The sequence below is a fragment of the Trachemys scripta genome, chromosome 5, assembly GCF_013100865.1.
Source record: "Trachemys scripta elegans isolate TJP31775 chromosome 5, CAS_Tse_1.0, whole genome shotgun sequence".
Taxonomy (NCBI): domain Eukaryota; kingdom Metazoa; phylum Chordata; order Testudines; family Emydidae; genus Trachemys; species Trachemys scripta.
Genome location: NC_048302.1, coordinates 10161425 through 10185931, shown reverse-complemented (window position 1 = coordinate 10185931; position 24507 = coordinate 10161425). Strand labels below are relative to the sequence as shown.

Sequence of the window (24507 nt, the reverse complement as noted above, 5' to 3'; positions counted from 1 at the left end):
GGGGCCTCTTTGTCCGGGCCCGGCGCACCCCCCGGCTCGCTCCCCGACCCCGGCTCCCGACCCCGGCTCGCTCCCCGACCCCGGCTCCCGACCCCGGCTCACTCCCCGACCCCGGCTCCCGGCCCCGCCGGTCCGGCCCGGCCCGGCACCATGCCCCCGGCCCCGGACAAAGAGGCCCCGGCCGAGCCTCCCGATTTTCCCGGACATGCCCGGCTTTTGGGGATTTCCCCCCGGACGGGGATTTGAGCCCCCAAAAGCCGGACATGTCCGGGAAAATCCGGACGTATGGTAACCCTATGGTTGATAAGCGTGGTTCTTTGGGACCAGCTTGGCATGCGTGGTTCCTCATCTTGCTTTGTAGGGTAGAGCCCAAATGGCACTTCACAGGTTGCTCAAACACTGCCAGGACTGGTGAAAACTTTCACAACCCTAACAACTTATTTTAGTGCAACTCCCCTCCATCTTTGTTGCCTATTTGAGTGCAGGAGTGAGAGAGAATGTAAGGAGCTGCTCTTGAATGAATCGCAAAGGCCTGGGATGGAATGTCTTGGGGACTTGTGCTTTGGTTGGTTTCAATAAGCTAGCTATGAAATTCAAGGGGAGGGAGGTGGAAGGGTTCTTCTTGATGGGACAAGGAGAAGAATTGTGATGCTAATGAGACAGATCTTCATCTGGTTTAAATATGTAATTTGTGCATAGTGACAATGTCTTTTTGGAATATATCAGGAGTTCATTTCCATGGTCTAGCTGGGCAGTGAGCAACCAGATTCTGAGTGATCCTGTATGCTCCCTCGTCAATGAGTATATAAATTGTATATATTTTGCCTATCTCCCTTCTCCTGACCTCTGTCTTTAGATGGTGAGCTTCTCAGAGCAAGGATTGCCGCTAAGAGTTTGAAAATGCCCAGCACATAGTGGGTGCTACTGCAAATAAACAATATTACCACCAATAATAATGTCTATCATGCCCTTCTACTGGATGGAATTGGAACTGCTTATCTGTGTATCATGTACCCTATACTGCTTACAGCCGCGGCGGGTTTTCCCATTGCTCAAGTTACAGGGGCTTGTCCTTATGGGGCAGGGCATCAATCCTGAGCATTTCCATAAAGTGCTGCCTGCCTACTGTGTGTCCCTTCACTTAGCAGTGAAGTCCCTAAGTGACCCATATTTGTTAGAATATTTTTTGCTTCAGTATTGACTTTCTGCCTTTTTCTTCCCCTTGTGCCAGAGACTTACCCCAAATTGTATTTGATCTACAAGGGTCAGGGGGTCTGAGGTGCTGTGAGGCAATAGATTTTATTTATTTATTTATTTGTAAAGAGGTGAAGCTGTTATGGGCGTGGCTTATAGAAATGTTGTAATTTTGAGTGACGGAAGGGGGCTCAGAAAGAGCCCAGGATGGGTTGCTGTCTAGCAGCATGTAAAATCAAAATAAATAAATATACAATCCATGTATTCATGCAGGGCTAAATTCTGCCTCTGGATGTACACACAGAAGTCCTAGGGACTTGGTGACTACTAATGCTTGCTTGGGATACATAAATACCGTCATTCCTACGAAGGTCTCCTGAGTGCACAGCACTGTTCTTGGACCTCACCCACCCAAGCACACCCCAAAGGCCAAAGCAAGTACCTATAAATAGCCACACCGTTGGGGAGCCTGCAGGAGAAAAGTGCAGCTACGTTGTGGCCGCAGCATTTGATCAAGGCAGAATTTACAATGCAAAAACATGCCTATAAAACCCTGTGATTAAATAACCAAGCTGGGCTTGTCAGAAGCACCCAGCCTTCGCCTAACCCAGGGCAATGGGACTTTTACCATTGCTCTCAACGGAAGCAGAGTTAAGCCAGCGCTAAGCACTTTAGAGTATCCTGCCCGCTAAGTAATCCTTACCTTTCTCCATTGGAACCTGCTACAAGACAGCAGTCAATTACCACAGGGTGCCTAAACATGAGAGGGTTCAACTTAAACCCAGCAGACGGCAAAGCTCTCCATAGCACGTGAGTGCTGCCAGGTGTTTATGGATTTCTCTTCCCAACACTGGGAGAGAGGGAACGGCCGTTATCTCCATATTGCAGCAGCTTGCCCAGGGTCACACAGAGTCACTGCCTGAATCCAGGTCCTTTTCACCCAACATCGCTTCCACCTGCAAATCCGCAGGTCTACATTCGTACACACAAACAGAACATACATGGATTCAACACAATGTCACGCCCTTTGCGATGAGCTCAGGCCCCGCCCACACTTGGGATTTGTACGCCAGGAATCAGGTAACTGAGAGCAGCAAGGCCGGATGAGAAGGCAGAAGCAGGACATAAAGTGCATCTTGTTCTCGCTAGGGAAGAGAGGTCAGAGAGGAACAGCAGGTGTCTGGGGAAGCCCTCTGAGAGCGAGGGGTCCGGGTCAGGGCTGCCATGGTTCCTGGTGGAGCGGAGGCCAGGAATGGATGGCGGGAGAGGCTTGCCTGAAGCCATTTGAGAGGGTGTGGGAGGAGACCCAGGGAAAGCAGCAGCAAGATGCCAGGCCAACAGTAGCTCCCCAGGGAGAGGGAACAGGGGTGGAGGAAGGGCTTGGCAGACAGCTGCTGGGGGAGGTTGCAGAGAAGGCCTAAGGAGATAGGGAGAAATAGGAAGTGGCCCCGGGAACGGTGAAGCAAGACCGTTTGGAGCTGAGGGCAGACACAGAGTAGAGGGTTCCAGCCCCATGGCACATTCTGATATTTCGGTGTTTGGTTTTGTCCCAGATTGGGATGAAAATTCATGGAACAAAAAGTTCAGAGAAATTTCTTGGAAATGTTGAAACGTTTAGTTTCTATTCGGTTCAACACTGAATTGTGCCAGCCTGAGCCACTGTGGTGACTCATGGAAGCTGTAGTTCAAGTGTCTCATGCCCCAGTTCTCCTCTATGGACGAGGCTTCCCTGTCAGACTATATCTCCCAAGATGCACTGTGGCCACGGGACTCCCAGGATGCACCACAGTGGTTACGCTAGAAAGGATCCTGCAGGGCATCATGGGAGATGTATATCCAACCAGACATCCTGGCCCACAGAGGAGAATGGGAGCAGGAGGCATCCAAGCTACATCCCCATGAAGCATCGTGGTAGCTCAGGTGGACACAGACTAGTGCTGAACCGATCCATTGTTTTGATTCAGGTCAACCTGAGACCAAATAAACTATTTTGTTTCAATTTTCCATTTGGGCAAAATTAAAATTTTCCTTGAGAAAATTGCCTTTCGTCCCCTTCCCCTGTCTCCTGTTCAGTTACACCAACAGAAAAGACTGGCAGTGATGCAGGTTATTGTTTGTTGGTATAAAGTACATTCCTCACACACTATAAAGTAACCACGCAGACATCAAGTGGATTGACTAGCTAGATGCATCTTGGAAGAATAACTCATGGCCCAGACTGAGCAAAAGCATGGTGTCCCAAACCCCATGCTTCCTTCTCTATGATTGTATGAAGTCTGGACATTTTGGGATACCCGTGAAAAATGCCATGGAGTAGGGAATATTCAGAGCATAGCCCGCAAGTCAGCCAGTCTGTTTAACCCAGTTTTAATCCATCACTGAAGATAGGAAATGCAGTGTTTGCTCCAAGATGTTGATTTACCTGAAACTTTATCAGGTGCCTCCAGAACACTATCTCAGAAGGATAAACAAGTGACAATGGGCATTGAGTGCTGTTGCCTGGCCGGCCTGCCTGTCTGATGATTCTCTTCCACCCCAGAAGTGAGTGCATTTGAGTGCTGGTGCCTTTCTGAATCTGAAATCTATCTGCAATGGAAATTAGTGGAATCTAGTGTGCGTGAGGGTGGGGTTCCATATGCACATGTGCACCCCCTACAGACGACTCATCCACAGTACCAGCTAAATCCAGTTGCCTTGCGTAAGGAAGAAGTCTTTATGGATGCAGATGACCTGAACAGGTTCTGCTGCAGCCTGTAATGGTTTGATTATTAACACGTCATCCTGCACTAAAGTTAGAGCCTGCTTACCCCAGGGCCAAATAGAGGGAAACTCTGCAGCCAAGGAATGATTGTCCAAATAGGTACTCCAAACATCTCGGGCTAGCATCTCGTCGACACCTTTGTAAATTTGGAGTAGCTCCATTGAAGTGAATGGAGCTGTTGTTAAATAGATGGGACTCAGATCACCTTCAGGCCCCTACTTCCTTGAATCTGGCTGTACTGAAATATTTCAGGCATGCAGGGATCTAATGACTGCTACAGCATGCAGGTGTGGCCTACAATCTGGTTAAATATGTGGTCTGAGCTGTTCTGTGGACTGTAAGCAAGGACAAGCTATGGGAGATGGGTGCACCGCTCAGCACGACTGGCACAGGAAAAAACAGAGCTGGTATTCACTAATTTCAGCCTGGATAAACCACATTTTTCATTTTGATCCAGGTCCTCCACGGGCCCAGACAACTTTATGTTCCTATATTTATATCGGTTAATGGTATTAAAGCATATTTGTGGCCATTTGATATTATTTATTATGTTTATTATGGTTGTGCTTAGGGGCCCCAGTCGGGTTCAGGGCCCTGTTGTATCAAGTAGTTTGCATTAGCTATAGACTTCTGATTTTCAGTTTTCACTGATAAAATAGCCCAGTAAAAAAAGAATATTGGTGTTTACCCAATAAACGACATGGAGCAGTAATATGGACTAGGGGGGGGGGGGGTGATTTCTAAAGCGTAGTAATGGGTTGTGGGTTAATTGGACCCTGCTGGTGCGCACTAAAGGGTCTCTAGTGTGGTTTAACATAGTGCTGTTTGAAACAGTTAAAGCACACGAGGGAACATTACAAAGAGATTACTCATTACTGTACAGTATATGCTACTGTAATGAGTAATGTAAATAATGTACATTACTCATTACAGTAGATCCAAAGAGAAAATTCTGAACTCCCTCCCCTCCCCCCAATTTTGGACATCTACATAAAACGCCAAAAAATGAAATTAACAACCCCTGCAAAACAGAAGCCTTAATTATATACATACAGCATTTAAGGAACATTGATCCTAATTTTCTCTTGCCATACTGCTCCATCTTACAACCTCAGGGCCTGACCCTGCAATCTGAGATGCGGTGGCCGACCTTTGTGGCTGTATGGAGCCCTATTAATTGCAGTGGGATTCCAGCAGGTTGTATAGGCCTGAATGGATCCTACTGCAGGACCCTGGGCCTAAATATGGGACTGAGGCTGAGCCAAAGATTCAGCAGTTAGAGGCACAATAAAAATGATGAATACAAAAAGATAAATGAGCTGCAATTGTATTTTTAAATGACTCTGTGGGACCATCGTCTTTAGCACAAGCAGCACTGCTTATTGTCATGTTGGAGAAGTACTCTGGTCTCAGAAGGGGTAGCACCCAGCTCGGTTTGAACATGCTCAGGCTTCTGGAGGGACAAGGCCAGATTGTAAGCTGGTGTAAAGTGATCTAGCTGTGCTGATTTGCACCAGCAGAAGAACTGGCCCATTGAGTTCACACTGGGCATGCTCAGAGGTGTAACACAGGTTTTAGAACAGGCACTCCCATAGTAGCAACTTGGTAACTATTAGAGGCAAATGAAATCCAGTATTTCCATCCTGCAGGAAATTCAACATGCGTTCTTTGTCCCATAGCACCATGGCGGTCTCTCCTTGTGATGCAGGGTGGGCAAATGCATCATGGAAGTTCCTGTCCACGGTGTGTAATGGGAGATGTAGTCTGGCTGGGAAGCCCAGCCTATAGAGGAGAATGGGGGCCAGGGAATGTGAACTATAATGCCCTGCAGGCACTGGGTCAGGATCTCAGATTCATTTGGGAGGATTTGGTTTTTGATGAAACAACATCAAAATTTTCCATGGAGAGCAGGCATGTTTTATGAAAAATACCATTTGGTTGAAAACCCAATTTGCCACTGAAAAGCAGTTTAGGTGGACATTTTCTGACCAGCCTTATTCTCTGCACTTCATACATGCAAAGCACACACAGGACCTGTGTAAAAAAAACAAGGAGTCCGGTGGCACCTTAACAGATTTATTTGGGCATAAGCTTTTGTGGGTAAAAAAACTCACTTCTTCAGATGCATGGAGTGACCTGTGTATTACTTATGCCCTATTTTGAGGGCTTTCGTTAGACTTAAATGGTGCCCAGGCCTTTTGGCTGGCCCTCTCCACGAGGATGCATTTCACGCACAAGGAATGCTGTGGTTATGTTAATTACTTGCAAACACTCATGGTAAAGATTCTAATGTATGTTGCGTTGCTGCCTGTAACAGCACAGAAGGACCTAGTAGGGAGACATCTTGATAAGGAGAAATGAACACAGGATTGGAAGGCACAAAGCCCTGAGTAGTAATCTTTGTTCTGACACCGATTTGCTCCATAGCCTTGAGCAAGTCACTTCCTCTCTGTCACAGGATTGCCATCTCCACAATGGGGGTGATAAAGCAGATTAAGCTACCTCAAAAGGGCACTGTGAAAGTTATTTAGATAATGTTTATGAAGTGCTCTAAAGTGCTATTGAAGTGTTACGTGTTGTTATTGATAAAGAATGATCATTTGGCTTATAGAAGCCATGTGACTTTCTCATGTGATGCACTCTACGAATCTCTGCAAGCGTAGTGAGATGTCTGTAAAAGGGAATGAGGAAAAGTATAATTATCCAGCACAGGTGCTGACTTCTAGTTTTCCCTGGGGGTGCTCCCCCCAAGACCCCGCACCATTCTGCCCCTTCCTCCAAGGCTCTGCCCTTGCTCCGCCTCTTCCTGCCCCTGCTCTGCCTCCATGAGGCCCCCGCCCACCAGCCACTTGCTGCTCTCACTTTTTTTTTCTATGTGTGCTCCAGCCCCAGATCATGCACAGAGTCAGCACCACTGTTATCCAGAGCTCCTAGGTTTGGGATCACTTTGGTATTTGAGTTGGTTTTTATTTTAACTTTGCAAGTCCCAATTCCTGTAAATCCACATGTTTTGAACATATCACAAGATCTGTTTTATTAATAGATTCTTTGATTTTAAAGCCATCACGATCATCTAGTCTGCATAATATGGGCCAGAGAAAGCCAACAATGAAGGGAATTATTCTTCCTTGCTAGGTAAGGCCCGATGTAGGAGGCCATATGTATTCATCAAAGCACGTAAGCAGGTGCTTAAAGTTAAGCATGTGCTCAAATGCTTTGCTGACCTGAATACTATTGAGTGCAATAATCAGTGGGTGAAATAGAAAGACATCCAATCTTCATTTAAAGACTCCAAGTGATAATGAATCTACCACTTCCTTCAGTAATCTGCTCAAATGATTGATTACATTCATGGTTTAAAAGTTTCATGGGGGGGGGCAAGGTATGTCCCAGTTCTAATTTGCTGCAGTGTTGCCAGCTCTTATGATTTTTACCATGATTCTTGTGATATTGGGGGGGGGGGGAGCGTAGTCTGAAAGTCCCAGCTCCTGGAGTCAAGTGAGAATCACAGCTTTCATTTGAAAAACAAGTGTGTTTTTAGCCCTCAGAATTGCAAAAAAAACAGTGTGAAAACATGTCTCCTGTGCACCCTAAAAGCCCAGAAGGCAAACTAAAAGAATTCAAAAGGTACTACATTTTAAAGCCAAGCTCCTGGTTTATGAGATGTTGGGGTTGGCAATACTGCTGATGTGATCTAACCAGCAGCAGCGGAGAGTATCAGTTTGATTATTGGAGAAATGAGCACAAAGTTGGGCCTCAGGAAGTCCTGAGTTCTAATCCCAGCTCTGTCACCAACTCATTGTGTGGCTTTCTGCAAGGCCCACCACCTCTCTGCCTCAGTTATCCCCATCTGTAAAACAGAGATAATAGCATTTACCTACTTAATGCATTGCACACGTAAAGTGCTCTGTATTATCCCGTTCTGTGCACAGATTCCAAATGTCTCCTGACCTTGCTCTTCTTTTTTGAAAATGAATAGGCTCTCGGTTATTTGTGTGTCTGTCATCCCACCTTGTGTACTGTGTATATACCACTGCCCTCTACTGGACGGAAAGTGTGTGTTCGCCTTCTGGGGAATTAAAACAGTAGAGAGCAGCAGGTGTATAGAAATTACATATTTGTACTACAGGTATGCAGCGTGGCTGGGGCAAAATCATATCAGAATCCCAGGGTTGGTTTTTTTGTTTTGGTTTGGGGTTTTTTGGTTCATTAACTGTAGCAGATCTTCTCTTAAAAAAAGTAGCAGCTTTCTTAGGATCTTTGTAATCATCTACTCTGTGCTCCAGCGCCACCTTGGCAGAAGTACATCTCACTGGTCTCCCAAGGATTGTTCCCGATCCCGGTTCAATATTGGCAGGCTCTGAAATAAACTGTCTGTAAAGCTGCTAGGGAAACAATCTGCACACCTGTCGGTCTAACAGCACTGATCCCGCGTAAGGAGGATCGCTGTCCTGAAAACACAACACCTTCTAATACAAGGAGGATGAGAATACATTTACCATCCCATTTGACAGCCAATGCCATGGATTTGAACTGAAAGGCAGTGTCAAATATTATCCTGAATGCCCCCCTGCCACTCACATTTTAATTGCCTTTTAAGGGTTGTTTTTGTCCTGAGTTGCCTCCGTAATTACGGTGAGAAACAAGAGAGGACAAATCCGTAATGTTTTGTGATTTGTGATAGGTATAGCTTAATGAAGCACCTCATCATGGAAATTGTCTACTGTTTAATAGCTGGAAAAGTCTTCCTTCCCCCCAACAGCCGGGGGCGGGGGGGGGGGGAAAGATGGCAGTGTGGTTAAGGCCCTGGCTTGTGATTAAGGAGATCAGGGTTTCATTTCAGTTCCCTGATCTGTGTGACCTTGGGTAAGTCACTTAATCTCTCTTGTGCCTCAGTTCCCCAGCTACAAAATGAGAAGAAGAAAACTTTGATGTGTTGCCTATTTAGACTGTAAATTCTTTGGGGCAGGGACTGGGTCTCATTATGTGTATTCACGGCACTCAAAACAATCAGGCCTCCAGCACTTCTTTAGTACAAATAACAAACAATGGTCTTTGGTATTCCAAAGAACATTCAAAACTGCTATTCATGACAACCTTAGATCTAAGTGCACCCAGCAAGGAGAGAAGGTAACTCAATGAGTTGTATTTTTTGTCTTTGATTTACTTCTCCACTGAAGATCAAAGGTAATGAGCATTGGAACAGCTTACACACAATTCTACACTTTGATTTCTTTTTTTAATCCTTGCTCTAATTTGATCTCAGATCCACCTGTTTTTGTTCTTCAACTGTACTAATGTGGTTTTCCTCCTTAAATGTACATTAGTCCATGCTACTATGTGCCAGGGTCACACGCATTCTTCAGCTTCATTCACAGTTTATTTGCGTCCTTTCTTTTGCTAAATCTTAACCTTTCTTTCTCTTCATTCTGGAAAATGTTAGGAACCCTTTTCACCGGAGCATTGTGAACAGGCTGTTCTTGTAAATAGTCCCTTTGTTCTCACATTCCTTCATTAAACAACCCCAAAAATGGATTGTCAAAATGTTATGTTTGTAAATGTCAAATACGGTACTTAAACTAACAAAGGCTTATTTTAAAAGGACAAATACCCAACTTCTATTAATTCTGAAAAAACACAGCCAAGTTTATTTTTAGCCATTATTATTAGGTATTCAGAATCAACTTTCATTTCCATTATATTCAGTGTGCAAAGAACATGCCAAACCTGACCCAAAGCCCATACCAGTCACTGGGACGACTCCCATTGTGACCAATAGGCTTTGGATTAGATCCGTGGATTAACGCTTGCTTAGAGTTCATGGCAGGGGTTAGAGAGGACCAGAAACAATGCTGAGATTGCCCATAACACACGTAGGCAGATGTTTCTGCTCACGGGAACAGCTGTGAAAGGGTTAGCAGCCTGGAAAGTTAGGGCCATGTTTGTAAAAAACAACAATGGGGCCCAACTTCCATATGTAAAACACGTGGAGAGGAGTGTACAGTTATCACAACTTCATGTGCAAATGGCTAGTTAAGTTTCTAAATAACACAACAACAACAACAACATAATAATAATAATTACTAATACCTAGCTCCCATATGGCACTTTTTTATCCATAGATCTCACAGCACTTTACAAAGGAGGTCAGTATCATCATTAAATGCCTCTCATCACGTTATATATTTGCAATCACGAGGGCTAGCAACTTAAGCCAAAACTCTCAAATTGTGGCAACAGACTTCTCAATGAAAGATTTGCTTCCAGCATTGGGTCGTATGAGTTTATCTGTTTCTATCACTTGTTCCCTTCATGAAGTCATAGTTTTCTGTTTGTGACATAATAATCATCTCCATAGCAACAGGTTGTGACTTCTAAACAGAGATTTATGGCTTCAAGTTAAGAATAAGTCACATGAACATGTGAACTCTTAATAACAAATAGCATGGAGAAAAAATCAAGGAAACAGAAAAATAGGACCCTGCACAGAATGATCTCTTAAGAGAATGTTTTCCCTGAGTCATTAGCAGGCATTCAAACATATTCAAAATGCGATTATTTTAGTGACCATGTTGGGCCTGATTATTGGGGAAAGGGAAATTCCCAGTCTGAGCATGTGGCAAGAAGTATTCTTTTAAGGCATGCATAAAGGTGTCTAATTTTGAAAATTATGCCACTTGCTTCTTATTGGTCTTTCAGTCATCTGTGACAATGTAAGGATTGATAGAGACTTATCAGTAAGAAAAGCTGTTTAAATTAGCCATGGAATTATTAAACCCTCAGCAATGTAAATGGTGGTTGCGTATGGAATGCTAACATAAAATCTGACTACAAATGAATTTTATCGTCTGTTTATATTTTGTTGCTATTTGCTCTTAGCGATGATAATCATCGGGCTGGTTGGAAGCTGAAATTTGAACTGAATCAGCTATCTGGGTTATTTTTTACTATCCCTTTTGTGTTTATTTGTTGATTTATTTCACAGGTAGCGCTGGATGAAAATTTTCTGATGGAACTTTTAATGCCGTTTAATCAAGACTGAAATTTTCCACGGGAACATGTCAATTTTGACCCAATTTTGTTGCAAAATCAAAAATCAAAACAGTTCCATTTCAACCGGATCAGAGCAGAACACTTTGATTTTTCATTTCAAAATGGTTTTTTGTTTAAAAATGTCTTTATTTTATATTATAAACTATACTTAAAAAAAAAAAAGAAGTCAAAGTCAGAACAAAATGTTTCAATTCATCCAAAGTATTTTCCCCCCAAAATGTCATGTGGTGGAAAGTTTTGAAATTTGTCTTGATTTGGACCCAAAAGAAGAAATTTCAAAATTGTAGAATTTCCTCCAAAACAGAAATAATGGTTCCTGCACCGTTCAATTCAGAAGTTTTGTGTGTGTGAAACAAATAAAAATGGGTCAAAATCAGCCACCTGCCCATTGTAGTTAACCGGAGGCCTGGCTGATTAAGGAAAAAGTATAAACTTACTGTGTAGAACATTCCAGCCAGATTTTCTAACGGGATTCAGCACCCACAACTGAGAGAAACAGTAGAACCTTAATTCACAGATGGCCTCTCTCCACAACAAAAGACAGCTAGTATACGTCCCCTCTACAAAGAACTTGTAAACACTTTTTCTTAGCGTTGGCAGAAGAGGTGGAGTCGAGGTTGCTATTAATAATCAATCATTTAAAAGCAATTAACATTAAGCACATAGAATCACACGCAAGCATCATCTAGTCTAACCCCCTGCCAAGATGTAGGATTTGTTGTGTCTAAACCATCCAAAACAGATGGCTGTCCAGCCTCTCAGCCCATACTTATTCTTCAAAGCACTTAAGCTCTGAGTCTTTATTGGCCAAACCAGACAATCTCTATGCAAAAGAATAAATGGACACAAATCTGACATCAGGAATCATAACATTCAAAAACCAGTAGGAGAACACTTCAGTCTCTCTGGTCACTCAGTAACAGACCTAAAAGTAGCAATTCTTCAACAAAAAAACTTCAAAACCAGACTCCAATGTGAAGCTGCAAAACTGGAATTAATTTGCAAACTAGATACCATCAGATTAGGCCTGAATAAAGACTGGGAGTGGTTGGGTCATTACAAAACTTAAACTTAATTTCCCCAATATGAATTTCTCCCTACTGTTACTCACACCTTCTTGTCAACTGTCTGTAATGGGCCACTCTCTTACCACTTCAAAAGTTATTTTTCCTCCCTTGGTATCCTGCTATTAATTGATTTATCTCATAGACTCTAAGATGAGAAGGGACCATTATGATCATCTAGTTTGACCTCCTGCATGATGCAGGCCACAAAACCTGACCCACCCACTCCTGGAAGAATTCTCTCCCTTGACTTAGCTGTTGAACTCCCCAAATCATTATTTAAAGACTTCAAGTCTCTGAGAATCCTCCAGCAAGCGACCCCTGCCCCATGCTGCGGAGGAAGGCGAAAAACCTCCAGGGCCTCTGCCAATCTACCCTGACCTCACACTTGTTAGAGCAACCCCCATCCTTTCATGTATTTATAACTGCCCCTGTATTTTTCACTTCATACATCCAATGAAGTGGGTTCTAGCCCACGAAAGCTTATGCCCAAATAAATTTGTTAGTCTCTAAGGTGCCACAAGGACTCCATATTGTTTAAGTCAATGGTGCTATTTTTGGAGTAAGGGATTCTTGACCAGGAGTAAGGGTGTCAGAATCGGGCCCATCTAGAATAATAAAGACAAGCTCTATGGAGAACTCTATTCATCAGGATTCTGAAAACCTTCAAAAGAGTTTAAGGAATGTTTAACGTTGAGTATCACGTTCTCACCTCAATCCACAAAGTGTGTTAACATCTCAGACTAAGCAGCAGGACCCCAATTTTCAGGCCTCACAAGCCATCCATAATCTCTCTGCATTCCACTGGCTAACCCTGCTTTACGCAAGTGTCAAAAATAATCACCTAAAAGCAGATGAAGATAAATCCTGAAGAAACACGCTTTTTCCCCTTGAAGATTTGAACATCCCAATAACAATAACCTATGAGATCTTTCCATTGCTGATGCCTCTTTCTCTGATAGTCTGTATCTTGCCCATTCATTTAAAATGTATACCAATATGTTTAAAATCATAGCAAGTATTTGAGAAATATCAGTTTTTTTAAAAACATCCCATTTTGGGCAACTGCTTTGTTTGAGGTGATTCAATGTGGAATTTTTTATGTTGAGCCTCACTACTACTACAGCAGAAAGCCCTGATCCTACAAAGACATGCACATATGCAACTTTATGCCCTGTTATTAGTAATTCAAAGTTTTCCCTATTTATAACCAAAATAGTTATATTGGGAACATTTTTAAGAGTAGGCAGGACTGAGGTCCAGTGTGTTTGTTAAAAGATCCATTAAAAAAAATCACGAGAAAACAATTTCACAAAAATATTCTGAAGTTGTTTTCATTCTGCAGGATTTGAAATGGACCCATTTTTCATATCTACAAAATTTTTAAGGATTTTTTTAACTCCTCCGCTCCCAACCTAATGAAAAATGTTAATTTTTGAAAAGGGCCGGGGGTTGGGGTGAAGGAGATGGGGTGAGAGATGAAAAATAGTTGACAAAATGTTGAAACATTTTATGAAAAATTTTGAAAACACAGTGTCACAAAAAATGTTTGAAAAAAGCCATTTTTTTCATTTAAAAAAATGTGTTAGAAAAAATCTCAACCCATTATTAGCAGTTTACTATGACTACAGATGGAGCAGAAAACTTTTGCTGTGGGTTTCCCAAACATGAGATTTGAGTGGTGGAGTTAAAAAAACCAAAATGATCTTAAACATCTTGCAAACTTTTCTGACTAGATCATATCGGTTTGTAAACAGGGCAATTTGTGGCGGACTCAGTTATTTGACAGTATCTTGTTAAAGCCAGATGCTCAGGACCAATTATCCAATGTATATATTTGTGGTTTATTTTTCACACGTTTTATTTAAAAGAAAAGGGAAAGTGCAAATTAAAGTAGACTAACATTTATAGTCCCAAACCACTAAGCAATTCTTCGAAACCCTCAGCCATTTAACTCCAGGTTTCATGTTCCAAAATGGGGAAGAAATTGGTCTGAAAATGAAGGATTTCTGCCTTCGCAGGATGTCTGAAAAGGAAAAGAGCGCTGAACATGTTTAAATAGGCTGCCACCACAATGAGGCGTTTCGCCAGCTGGCCAGTGTTCTTATAACCACTGCTGCCTCACCTCAAAGTATAGCTAACTGCATGAGAACCCGAGAAACAGTGCCAGATCTTCAGCACATGTGAATCTGCCTAGCTTCATGCGGTTAGATTGCGGTTTGTTCACTCACCCCTGGGAATCTGGTTTATGTGACCAATATGCATACAACTTTTTCTTTATACGCGTGCCCCATGTTTAAAGGACACTGTGAGACTCATCTACCATATTCATTTATAAGGAGGGACCAGAGGAAACCGCAGGGCATATTGGCCCATGGGGGGACAGGGGGACTATCCTCCACCCCTAGATCTGTAGAGGTTCTGTGGGGAAGGCAGAGGGCTGTTATTATTTGTTTTACTTGGCCTACAGTACTCCTGCATGAAATGTCAGATATCAGTGTCTGGCAAAAGAGGGTCATTCTGATGCAGTTATCACATGGCAAATCTCTCTCCTGCTACTGCCCCAGGCTGGAAAGCCACACACTGCACCCAACGCTTTGCACCCATTCAGAATTTGCCACCTTTTGTCATTCCAGTGGAAAACAGCTTCGCTACACGACAGCCATGACCAGCAACAGAAGATAGAGAAATTCACTGCCCTTCGATGGTGCACTGATCAGCAGTCAAATGGTTAATAAAATTGGCATTTAAGTGGCTTCATTAGGCTTCAATGTTAACATAACATAACATCATTTCCGATGAAAGTGGGAATCTCACCCTCCTTTCAGTGTTGTTGTCTCAGGCTAGCTGCACAACCCGACATGCTACAAACTTCATTCAAGTTTACGCTCTAGAGACAATAGCAATACTTGTGGAGAGGAACCAGCTCCCTCTAATTAGCTGCTATTTTTTCATGCCTGTGGATTTTCATTTGCCCAGTGTATAAGTCTTTTACAAATATTTGACGGGACATGGGAATGCTCTGGCAAGCTAGAATAGTGCTAACACAGCTTTAGGAAAGCATGCCTACAGAGATCTATTGGGTCGCCTGGGAAATAATTTGCAATTGATCAGATAGTGTCGTTTAGTATATACACACGATGCGGCTATTACTGAGAAACTGTCTGTAGCCTCTGGATTGTATTTACATGTTTGTCCAGTGTCAACTTGGGTTGTATATATGAAAAAAAAGGCAGTCACTTCTTTATTGCTCGTCCCTCCTTCCTACCCCAAACTCAGGCAAACTGGAAAAAGGTGACATCCACCTCCATTACTGTGTGACTGCAGCGTCCAAGACAGTCCTTTTAAAGATGAACCTTCACTTCAGCACCTCACTGTTCCTGGCGCAGGGGGTATATCATGGAATCCTGTCTCAGAGTCAGTTCTTCAGCTCTGTCCTGGTCAGAATCCCCCTTGTCACACATTCCCCTATTGCTGTTCTCCTCCTAACATTACTGCCATAAAACATCCCTCTTACTCATGCCATAAAACTCCTAGATCCTCCTTCTCGCCTCCCTTGCTAATTGCCATCATTAGCTGGCTATATAAGTGTGTCATGGGATTAGAATCTCATCACAAAACAGGGTCATCACTGGAAGTTCTTGCCATTTGGTTTTCGTAAAGTTGTCATCTCTAGAGCTAGAAGGCAGCTAAGGCTCCTGGGAATTCACATGGGCTGAGTAGAGGAACCCAAACTCAGACATGAGTCTCCTCAAAAAACACTGGGTGGAATCTTGGCCGCACTGAAGCCAATGGGATGATTGCACTGGACCTCAGTGGGGCCAAGATCTCACCCACCCTCTTTTACCTGTTCAAGGAGTCATCCTCTAAAGACATGTAGAAGTGTATACATGAGCTTTCTAATCAGGTGCACTAATGCTTATCACCTGGTTAAAGAGTTTTAATATTATAGAATTGTTATATTTTATTGGGTATCCTTCAGCTATACGTCACTTCACTTTACCCCAGGAGAACTCTGTTGAAAGTGACGTTGTTAAAGTGGCTAAAGCCAAAGTAATAGTGAGGAACTAGGTCCTTCATTTTAAAAAAATGACTCCGTTTGTGTTAAATCCATTGTCGGATCACCTGGGTCCATATTCTCAAAGGTATTTAGATGCTAAATACCTCTAAGGATCAAGGCTCTGGTGCATTAAAACCCTGTTCCAGCAAAGCACTGGAAGCACATGCGTAACTGCTCCTGTGGTTAAAGTTAAGCCCGTGTTTTTATGGGCCTGAGCTGAAGACCAATGAAGTCAATGGGAGTCCTTCCATGGATTTCAGCAGGCTCTGGAACAGACCTGAAGTGATTTGCTGGATCAGGGCCTAGGTGTCTGAATTGCAATGTTTATCTATGGAGGCCAAAATGTGCAACCTTGGGTGCTTACATCAGGCTCCTACAATCCATATTTAGGCACTTAATTCAATTTGGCCCGATTTTCAGATATGTCCAGCCTCCAAAAAATCCGATTAAAATCAATGTGAGTGTTAGGCCTTACCACCTCTGAAGATCAGGCCTATATGTGTATTTATGAGCCTTAAACGGCAGCTCCACTTGGAAAAGCGATGTCATGAAAACAGCAACTTCTTACTCGTCAGAACGACTTTGTTTTTACGCCCACTGGTGTGGCTAGCCCACTGGCTCAAGAAACAGCTGCTCAATTCTCTAGTGCACTGTTTCTGAACTGGTGGGTTGTGATGCCCAGGGGGTCATGAAAGACCATTGGGAGGTTGTGCCATGGCAGGTAATTAGTATAATGGCAAATGAGGGTGAGGCCGGAGAATCTTGCCTACATGCTCGGGGTTTTACTGATCGCCATATTTGGGGTCGGGAAGGAATTTTCCTCCAGGGTAGATTGGCAGAAGCCCTGGAGGTTTTTCGCCTTCCTCCGCAGTATGGGGCAGGGATCGATGACAGGAGGATTCTCTGCTAATTGAAGTCTCTAAGCCACAGGATTTGGGGACTTCAACAGCAGAGTCAAGGGAAAGGGTAGGGACGGCTTTGTGGCCTGCATCATGCGGGAGGTCAGACCAGATGATCATAATGGTCCCTTCTGACCTTTAAGTCTATGAGTCTATGAGTTGTCAGATTTTACTACAATCAAAAACAAAGAAAAACTTCTTCCCCTTCAAGGTCAAGTATTTCTGAAAATCTCTTGAAACACACACAAAATGAAACGATAGGGGCGTCTCATAGTGATCATTGATACTCTTTTAACTCTTATAGTGAATGCAAGGGGTTGCAAAAAATGTTGACACCGAAGAAGGGGTTGCCAACCTGAAATGGTTGAGACACACTGCACTAGGCCAGATAAGACTTCTGTGTACTCAGCTTCAGTGCTACGTTCTTTACTGACACGATTTTTTACAACTCATTTAGTGCTACTAGCCCTGTAGAACCAATACAGCTCTGAATCTGGATTCTGTTGTAGCTTATGCATCATCAACGGACTTGTTAACTCAGTATCAAATGCAGGGCCAAATTTTGTTCTTAGTTACACCTATACAGACTACCAATGACTTGAGATGGCTGAAATGTTGTGCATTTTTCAAAAAAAAAAATTCAAAACTGAAAAAAAAAAACAGGCAAAATTTCAATGAAATGTTTTACTCACCTACAAAGCAGCTCAAAATATTGCAATTTCAGATTTTTAAAACTAGGGAAATTCCCATGAAATTTCCCCCCCTCCTCCCTTTTTTTTGCTAGCTTCAGTAAAGACTATGGGAAATAAAGTTAAGGGTGTTACTTGAAGACAGTGGGCGTTAGACAGGGTTGACTTTTTTTTTAATTAATTTTGTCAAATTCTACATTTTTAAAAAAGGAGATTTTTTTTTTATTTGCAAAGTTCCCCCCTAATATTTTTTTTAAACCCACTACCATGGGAACATAGTGACTCAGAGCAGAATCTGAAGACAGGGGCTTTGAAAAGGTGTCAGTGGAAACAGTTTTTCAGAGTGGAACTAGAATAACTACATCCCAGGAGCCCAAACCAGCATTTAGACATGCATGTGCCCATCTCACCCAACTAACTGACTAAAGCAGCCAGCTCTGGGATCTTGCCGGCATTCTAGGTACGATCTAATGTTTGCAAACTGAGGGCTCTCTCAGCTGCAGCTCCTTGGCGACATGCAGATGGGATTCCTGTTATCTATTTCCTACTCCCCAAGGAGGGTTTTGATTTTTTCCTGGTGGCTGGTTGATTTGCCCATGATGATGTGGTTTCATATGCTGCTTGCAGAATAAGGCACATGAGTGACATTTTCTTGCATATAATTCCTTTATTTATGCTATTATCCTCCACAGTGTTTCCTGCGATTCCTCTTTGCTTGAAGCACCATTGGTAGTTCTTCTGGAATCTGTTGCACTTTCCAGGTAGTTACCTGTTGCTGTTGGACTGTTTTATGACTGTCAATGTTTAATTTTCCCATTGTATTTCAGATCAGCAGGTGAGACGAAGCAATCTGTCTCTCTATAAATCTCATATGACTGCATAGTTTGCATGCTAACTAACTGTCCAGACATACCAAGGAGCACTATGTCACTACTGCACAAAATAGCTTTGTGCCTTTTAACAGACCTGTGGCACCAGGAAAATTTTATATTACCCCATTAATACTGCAAAAAGAAAATGAGTGCCGCTGTACTATAACTAAGCAAGACACACCCTCCTTCAGCTATGGCAGCAGTTTAAATTAGAGATGGCTTTGGCAGTTGTGTGTCTCATCAAATGTCCCTTAGACCTTCTACAAAAAATTGTTAATCCTCCGAGAGGCCTCAAAATACCTGGATTGAATTAAGCAGATCAGGTGAAACAATAGGTGTGCCGTGTTTAGTTTCCCTAGGAAATAGGGATTTCTTCAGAGACAATAAGCAATTAGAAAAATCCGGTAAAATGTAAGAGAGAGAAATCCGATAAGGGTCATTCAACATTCAATAGGGTCTTGTAGAAGTGACCCTAAATACATACGGAGTTTAATAGAGAGAGATGTGCTTTCAAACAAAAATTTCAGCCATCCTGTAGAATGGAACAATTATATCCCCTTGCTATAGAATTCTATAGGAGGGTTAGGCAAAAACCATATTATTCTCTATTAAATTATAAAAGACTGTTCTATATGTGATACATATTTAGCAGTGGCTTCTAGAGCTTGGTCCAGTTTGCCGGTTTTCCTTCTACAACTAAATTTTCTTATTTGTTTTTGTAGTGTGGGTTTCTGAGTGAGACCCAAAATTATCCTGGTAATAAACCACAGCTGTTCACTGGACAACTTCCAACTCCTTCTCATCTTTGATTTAGAATGTCTGTGATTCTGCAGGTAAAGCTGGAGACAGAAATATATTGGGACCTTCTTCCGAGCCAAAACAAATTCCCAACATTACACACATACACCCTCCACTCCAACATTTGGATGCAAGAGCGTATCCAAACATTTGAGGTTGACATTTTTGAAGGTGGTTAAAGGAATTAGGCACTGAACCCTTTCAGAAACATAGGACTGGCCAGACTGGATCCAACTCCTGGTCTCTCTAGTCCAATATCTTGTTTCCAACAACAGCCAGAATGAGAGTGAATGAGAGGAAGCTGCAATTTGTCAGAGTAGGTAAATGATAATCTGCCATCTACATGAGATCTCCTTCTAATCCCTAACAGTAGAGACGGTTTAAGCCCTGAAGCATGAGGTCTAATATCTCCTCCGCAATTTACAGTAGCATTGTCTGTTATAGTCACGCTTGTCCGAAATCTTTTTTTAATATATAATTTTGACAGCTGTCAGTTTATTTTAAACCATTTTAATATTTTCATTGATTTAAATGTTTACAGTTGCACAAAATGATGAGATTTTACCATTATTTTTGGTTATTTTTCTTGATTTCAATGTTCACTGTTGCAGGAAATTATAGGAGTGGTTCAGACAAGTATTTACTGGGCGTAGACATTGAGAATCCAGAAGTTAAAACTGTTAAAACACCAATTGTCAACATCACATGTCAAAATAGCCAAAGTAAATATCTTTAAATCAACAAATCATACTGTGACGGGTTGGATCACAGAAACCCCCTAGGGGCTGCCAACTGGTGTGCCAAAATACTTCTGCTCCTGCTTTCCTACCCTGGCAGTTTAGGACTTCAGTGCCCTGCCTGGTTTGAGCCAGACCCGCTAGCCTGCTGCAAACCCAGACCCAGACCCAGGTTTGAACCACGTCCCCTAATAGCTGTAAAAGGGTTAACTGAAAACAACTTACAGAAGTGTACCTGTCTTTAACACTCAGATGTCCAACTCCCAATGGGGTCCAAACCCCAAATAAATCCATTTTACCCTCTATAAAGCTTATACAGTATAAACTCATACATTGTCCGCCCTCTATAACACTGATAGAGAGATATGCACAGCTGTTTGTCTCCCCGCCCTCCCGCCCCCAGGTATTAATACATACTCTGAGATAATTAATAAGTAAAAAGTGATTTTATTAAATACAGAAAGTAGGATTTAAGTGGTTCCAAGTAGTAACAGACAGAACAAAGTGAATTGCCAAGTGAAATAAAGTAAAACAAAACAATCAAATCTAAGCCTAATACAGTAATACAATTGAGTACAGATAAAATCTCACCCTGAGTGACGTTTCAATAAGTTTCTATCACAGACTGGACGCCTTCCTAGTCTGGGCCCAATCCTTTCCCCTGGTACAGCCCTTGTTCCAGCTCAGGTGGTAGCTAGGGGAGTTCTCATGATGGCAGCCCCCTTTGTTCTGTTCCACCCATTTATATATCTTTTGTATAAGGCGGGAATCCTTTGTCCCTCTCTGGGTTCCCACCCCCTCCCTCTCAATGGAAAAGCACCAGGTTAAAGATGGATTCCAGTTCAGGTGACATGATCACATGTCACTGTAAGACTTCATTACCCACTTGCCAGCATACAGGAAAACATACAAGTAAGACAGAGCCATCTGCAGACAATTGTCCTAGTTAATGGGAGTCATCAAGATTCCAAACTACCATTAATGGCCCAGACTTTGCATAATTACATTAGGCCCTCAGAGTTATATTTCATATTTCTAGTTTCAGATACAAGAGTGGTACATTTATACAAATAGTATGACCACACTCAGTAGATTATAAGCTTTGTAATGATACCTTACAAGAGGCCTTTGGCATGAAGCATATTCCAGTTACATTATATTTAAACTCATTAGCATATTTTCATGAAATCATATAGAGTCACACATACCTTTTTTTTTTATTATTCATTGGCTTGTCCATTTGTAACCAGGCTAATTCAAAAGTCTAAATCACTGGCGTTCTCAAGCAGCATTTTTCTTACTTTGCCTATCTGTACATTTTGATGATTATCAATGGAAATCTATTTTTGTCAGTTTGTGTGTGGCCAGTGAAATCAACGTGTACTGACATTTACCGACACCAATCTCAAGTCTAGTTCTAATCCTGGGTAGCCAGCTACAAGTCCAATCCCTTTTTGAATCTTGCCAAATATTTGGCCTCAGGTGCCTTTGAAAATCTCATTCTATAAGAACTTCAGCTCCTGCCCTTCACATTTTCTCAGTCTACAAATTTTGTAAGATGACCCAAAAAACGGCTGAATGATGACGCTTCCTGGTAAGGGTATTCTTGCTGCACGGCACTAAACAAGGATGGGTCACTGTCAGAAGGGACCACTGTCATAGGCGCTGACTCCATGGGTGTGCTGGGGCTAATGCACCCACCCAAAAAATAGTGCGTGGTCAGCACCCACCAGCCACAGCTGTTCGGCGGGGCCGCCTATCAGCTATTTGTTTGGCTGCTGGCAGGAGGCGCTTGGGAGAGGGCGGAGAGCAGCAAGCAGAGGGTGGGCGGGTGGTCTCGGAGGTGGGGGAAGGGTGGGGGTGGGGCCTCAGAGGAGGGGGCGGAGAGGGATGGGGCCTCGGGGGAAGGGGCAGAGTGGGGGCAGGGCCTGAAGGCAGAGCAGGGGTGCAGCACCCACGGGGAAAAATAAAAATCATCACCTGTGACCGTTGTGATCATCTAGTTGATCTCCTGCAAGAAATCATTTGGTCCCTTTCCATTTGTTACTGATACACCGGCTGACTTGTGAGTTCTGACACCCTCTCTCCCTTTGTTCTTCACTGCAGCCACTGTGCGCTACATGGCTAGTGAAGCTGACAGTCCCCAGGCTTGGGGGATGGAGACAGAGCCTGCTCCATGAAAGGGCCCACAGCTGTGGAACATACTACCTCCAGAAATTAGTAGGAGCCTGAATCTTTCAGTCTTTAAGACTCAGTAACATTTCTTGTGGAAGACCATGGAAAGCAATTCACTGGGGATCGTGACTTCCTGTGGGTCATGGGGACATCCTGACTGGAGACTCTGGGTCCTAACTATTAAACCAAATAAAAATAGAAGGGGTCTCACAGGTCAGAACTGAGGGGCCTCGGCACAGATATTTGCGGAAAGTGTATGCGATTATCGCCATTCCTATTAATTTGCAACCTTCATCACCACCTTATTTACCGATAATGTTCAAGTATCACTAACAGCCAAAGAGAGTGATAGAGCTCAAGAGATTAAATTCACTCACCGTCACACATTCTCTTCATCGAGTGCTACTGGTCCCCACACAGGGGGGGGGAAAAAGACTTTCATCTTTCCACTTGTCATTTACAACTCCATTTCGACTGTTTAATAGGATGTTAGCGAGACAAGGTGGGTGAGGCAATATCTTTAATAGATCCAACTACTGTAATATTGCCCCTGGAGTCTGTTAGGAAGCTAATTACCATTTTACTCACTTGTGGAGTCCTCTTCCATGAAGGTTTGACATTATCCTACTAGCCAGTGAGCCAAGGGCTACAGAAGAAAAAGAATGGCTTTTCAGTGCTCTCTCATCTCTTCTCAAGTCCCTCGCGGGTTGTTTATTGCTGAAAAATAACTCATTCATACTAGATGGTCAAGAATGAAAAAAACAAAACACCCATGAGCCTAAAAAGTAGGCTTCTAAAGCCACCTTTTGGCTCCAACTCTCATCAATGGGAGCTGATGGCTGCATTGCACCTGTCGTTTCTGTGAGCTGCATCGCCATACTAGGAGGAGGGTAAATATGCTGCATTGTAGAACTCTAAAGGCCACTCTCCGGCAACACTACCCTGATTAATACTCCTAGACAAAAACTCTGTGAAGACGGAGCTGAGATTGAGAGCACATCTCAGTACTTTAGGGCAAAAGCATCATAGAGATATTGCAATTACGTCAAAACGAAGCATTATCAGCCCAGAAATTCAGAGCTATGGTTAAACTCAAAGAAATCCAATCATAGTAAGATATGGGAATGCACAGTTAGGGCACTCAAACAACCTTCTTTCTGCCCTATAGAGAAGTCACACAAAAAACCCATGGTTAGACTTATGGAATTTGAGTATTGGCAGACTCAGATTAGATTAGGCTGATTGTTCAATCACATTCAATTTTTAACTTTCCCCTTGCGGCGTCACTACAAGGCAGAGGTTGCATTGTTCAAATTCTTTAGGGATTGCCCATTCTACGCTCTTGCCGTGTGCAGGTTACCCATCGCCATCGCTGGGCTGAGTACTTGGGAAGAAGGCGGACTGGTGTAAGCAACCCCACTGCAGGGAGATGTTGTGAGGACTGTCGGGTAATGCACTGAATGGACCACAAGCTCAGAGGCAAGTGTGTCCTCCTGCTGCAGCTACACGCAGATGTCCACGCAGTGTGCAGAGGCGGTCAAAAAAGCAAACAGGATGTTAGGAATAATTAAAAAGGGGATAGAGAATAAGATGGAGAATATATTATTGCCCTTATATAAATCAGTGGTATGCCCACATCTTGAATACTGCGTACAGATGAGGTCTCCTCATCTCAAAAAAGATATATTGGCACTAGAAAAGGTTCAGAGAAGGGCAACTAAAATGATTAGGGGTTTGGAGAGGGTCCCATATGAAGCTAGGACTTTTCAGCTTGGAAAAGAGGAGACTAAGCAGGGATATGATAGAGGTATATAAAATCATGAGTGATGTGGAGAAAGTGAATAAGGAAAAGTTATTTACTTGTTCCCATAAACTAGGGGTCACCAAATGAAATTAATAGGCAGCAGGTTTAAAACAAATAAAAGGAAGTTCTTCTTCACACAGTGCACAGTCCACTTGTGGAACTCCTTGCCTGAGGAGGTTGTGAAGGCTAGGACTATAACAGCGTTTAAAAGAGAACTGGATACATTCATGGAGGTTAAGTCCATTAATGGCTATTAGCCACGATGGGTAAGGAATGGTGTCCCTAGCCTCTGTTTGTCAGAGGGTGTGGTGATGGATGGCAGGAGAGAGATCACTTGATCATTACCTGTTAGATTCACTCCCTCTGGGGCACCTGGAATTGGCCACTGTCGGTAGACAGGA

The 24507-nt window shown here is 42.9% G+C and overlaps 1 long non-coding RNA gene across 3 annotated transcripts in view; it reads left to right on the top strand.

Annotated features, from left to right (window-relative positions):
- LOC117878573 overlaps nt 1-22522 on the top strand; it is a 35504-nt gene extending 12982 nt beyond the window's left edge. For 2 of the 3 annotated variants that reach the window (XR_004646011.1, XR_004646009.1), the window contains 2 exons: nt 18413-18481; nt 19315-20010. This is a non-coding gene — a long non-coding RNA (uncharacterized LOC117878573). Of the gene's footprint in view, nt 1-18412; nt 18482-19314; nt 20011-22233 lie in introns of those variants that run through there. The other variant, XR_004646010.1, reaches the window with a different exon arrangement.
- The last annotated feature ends 1985 nt before the right edge of the window (nt 22523-24507 follow it).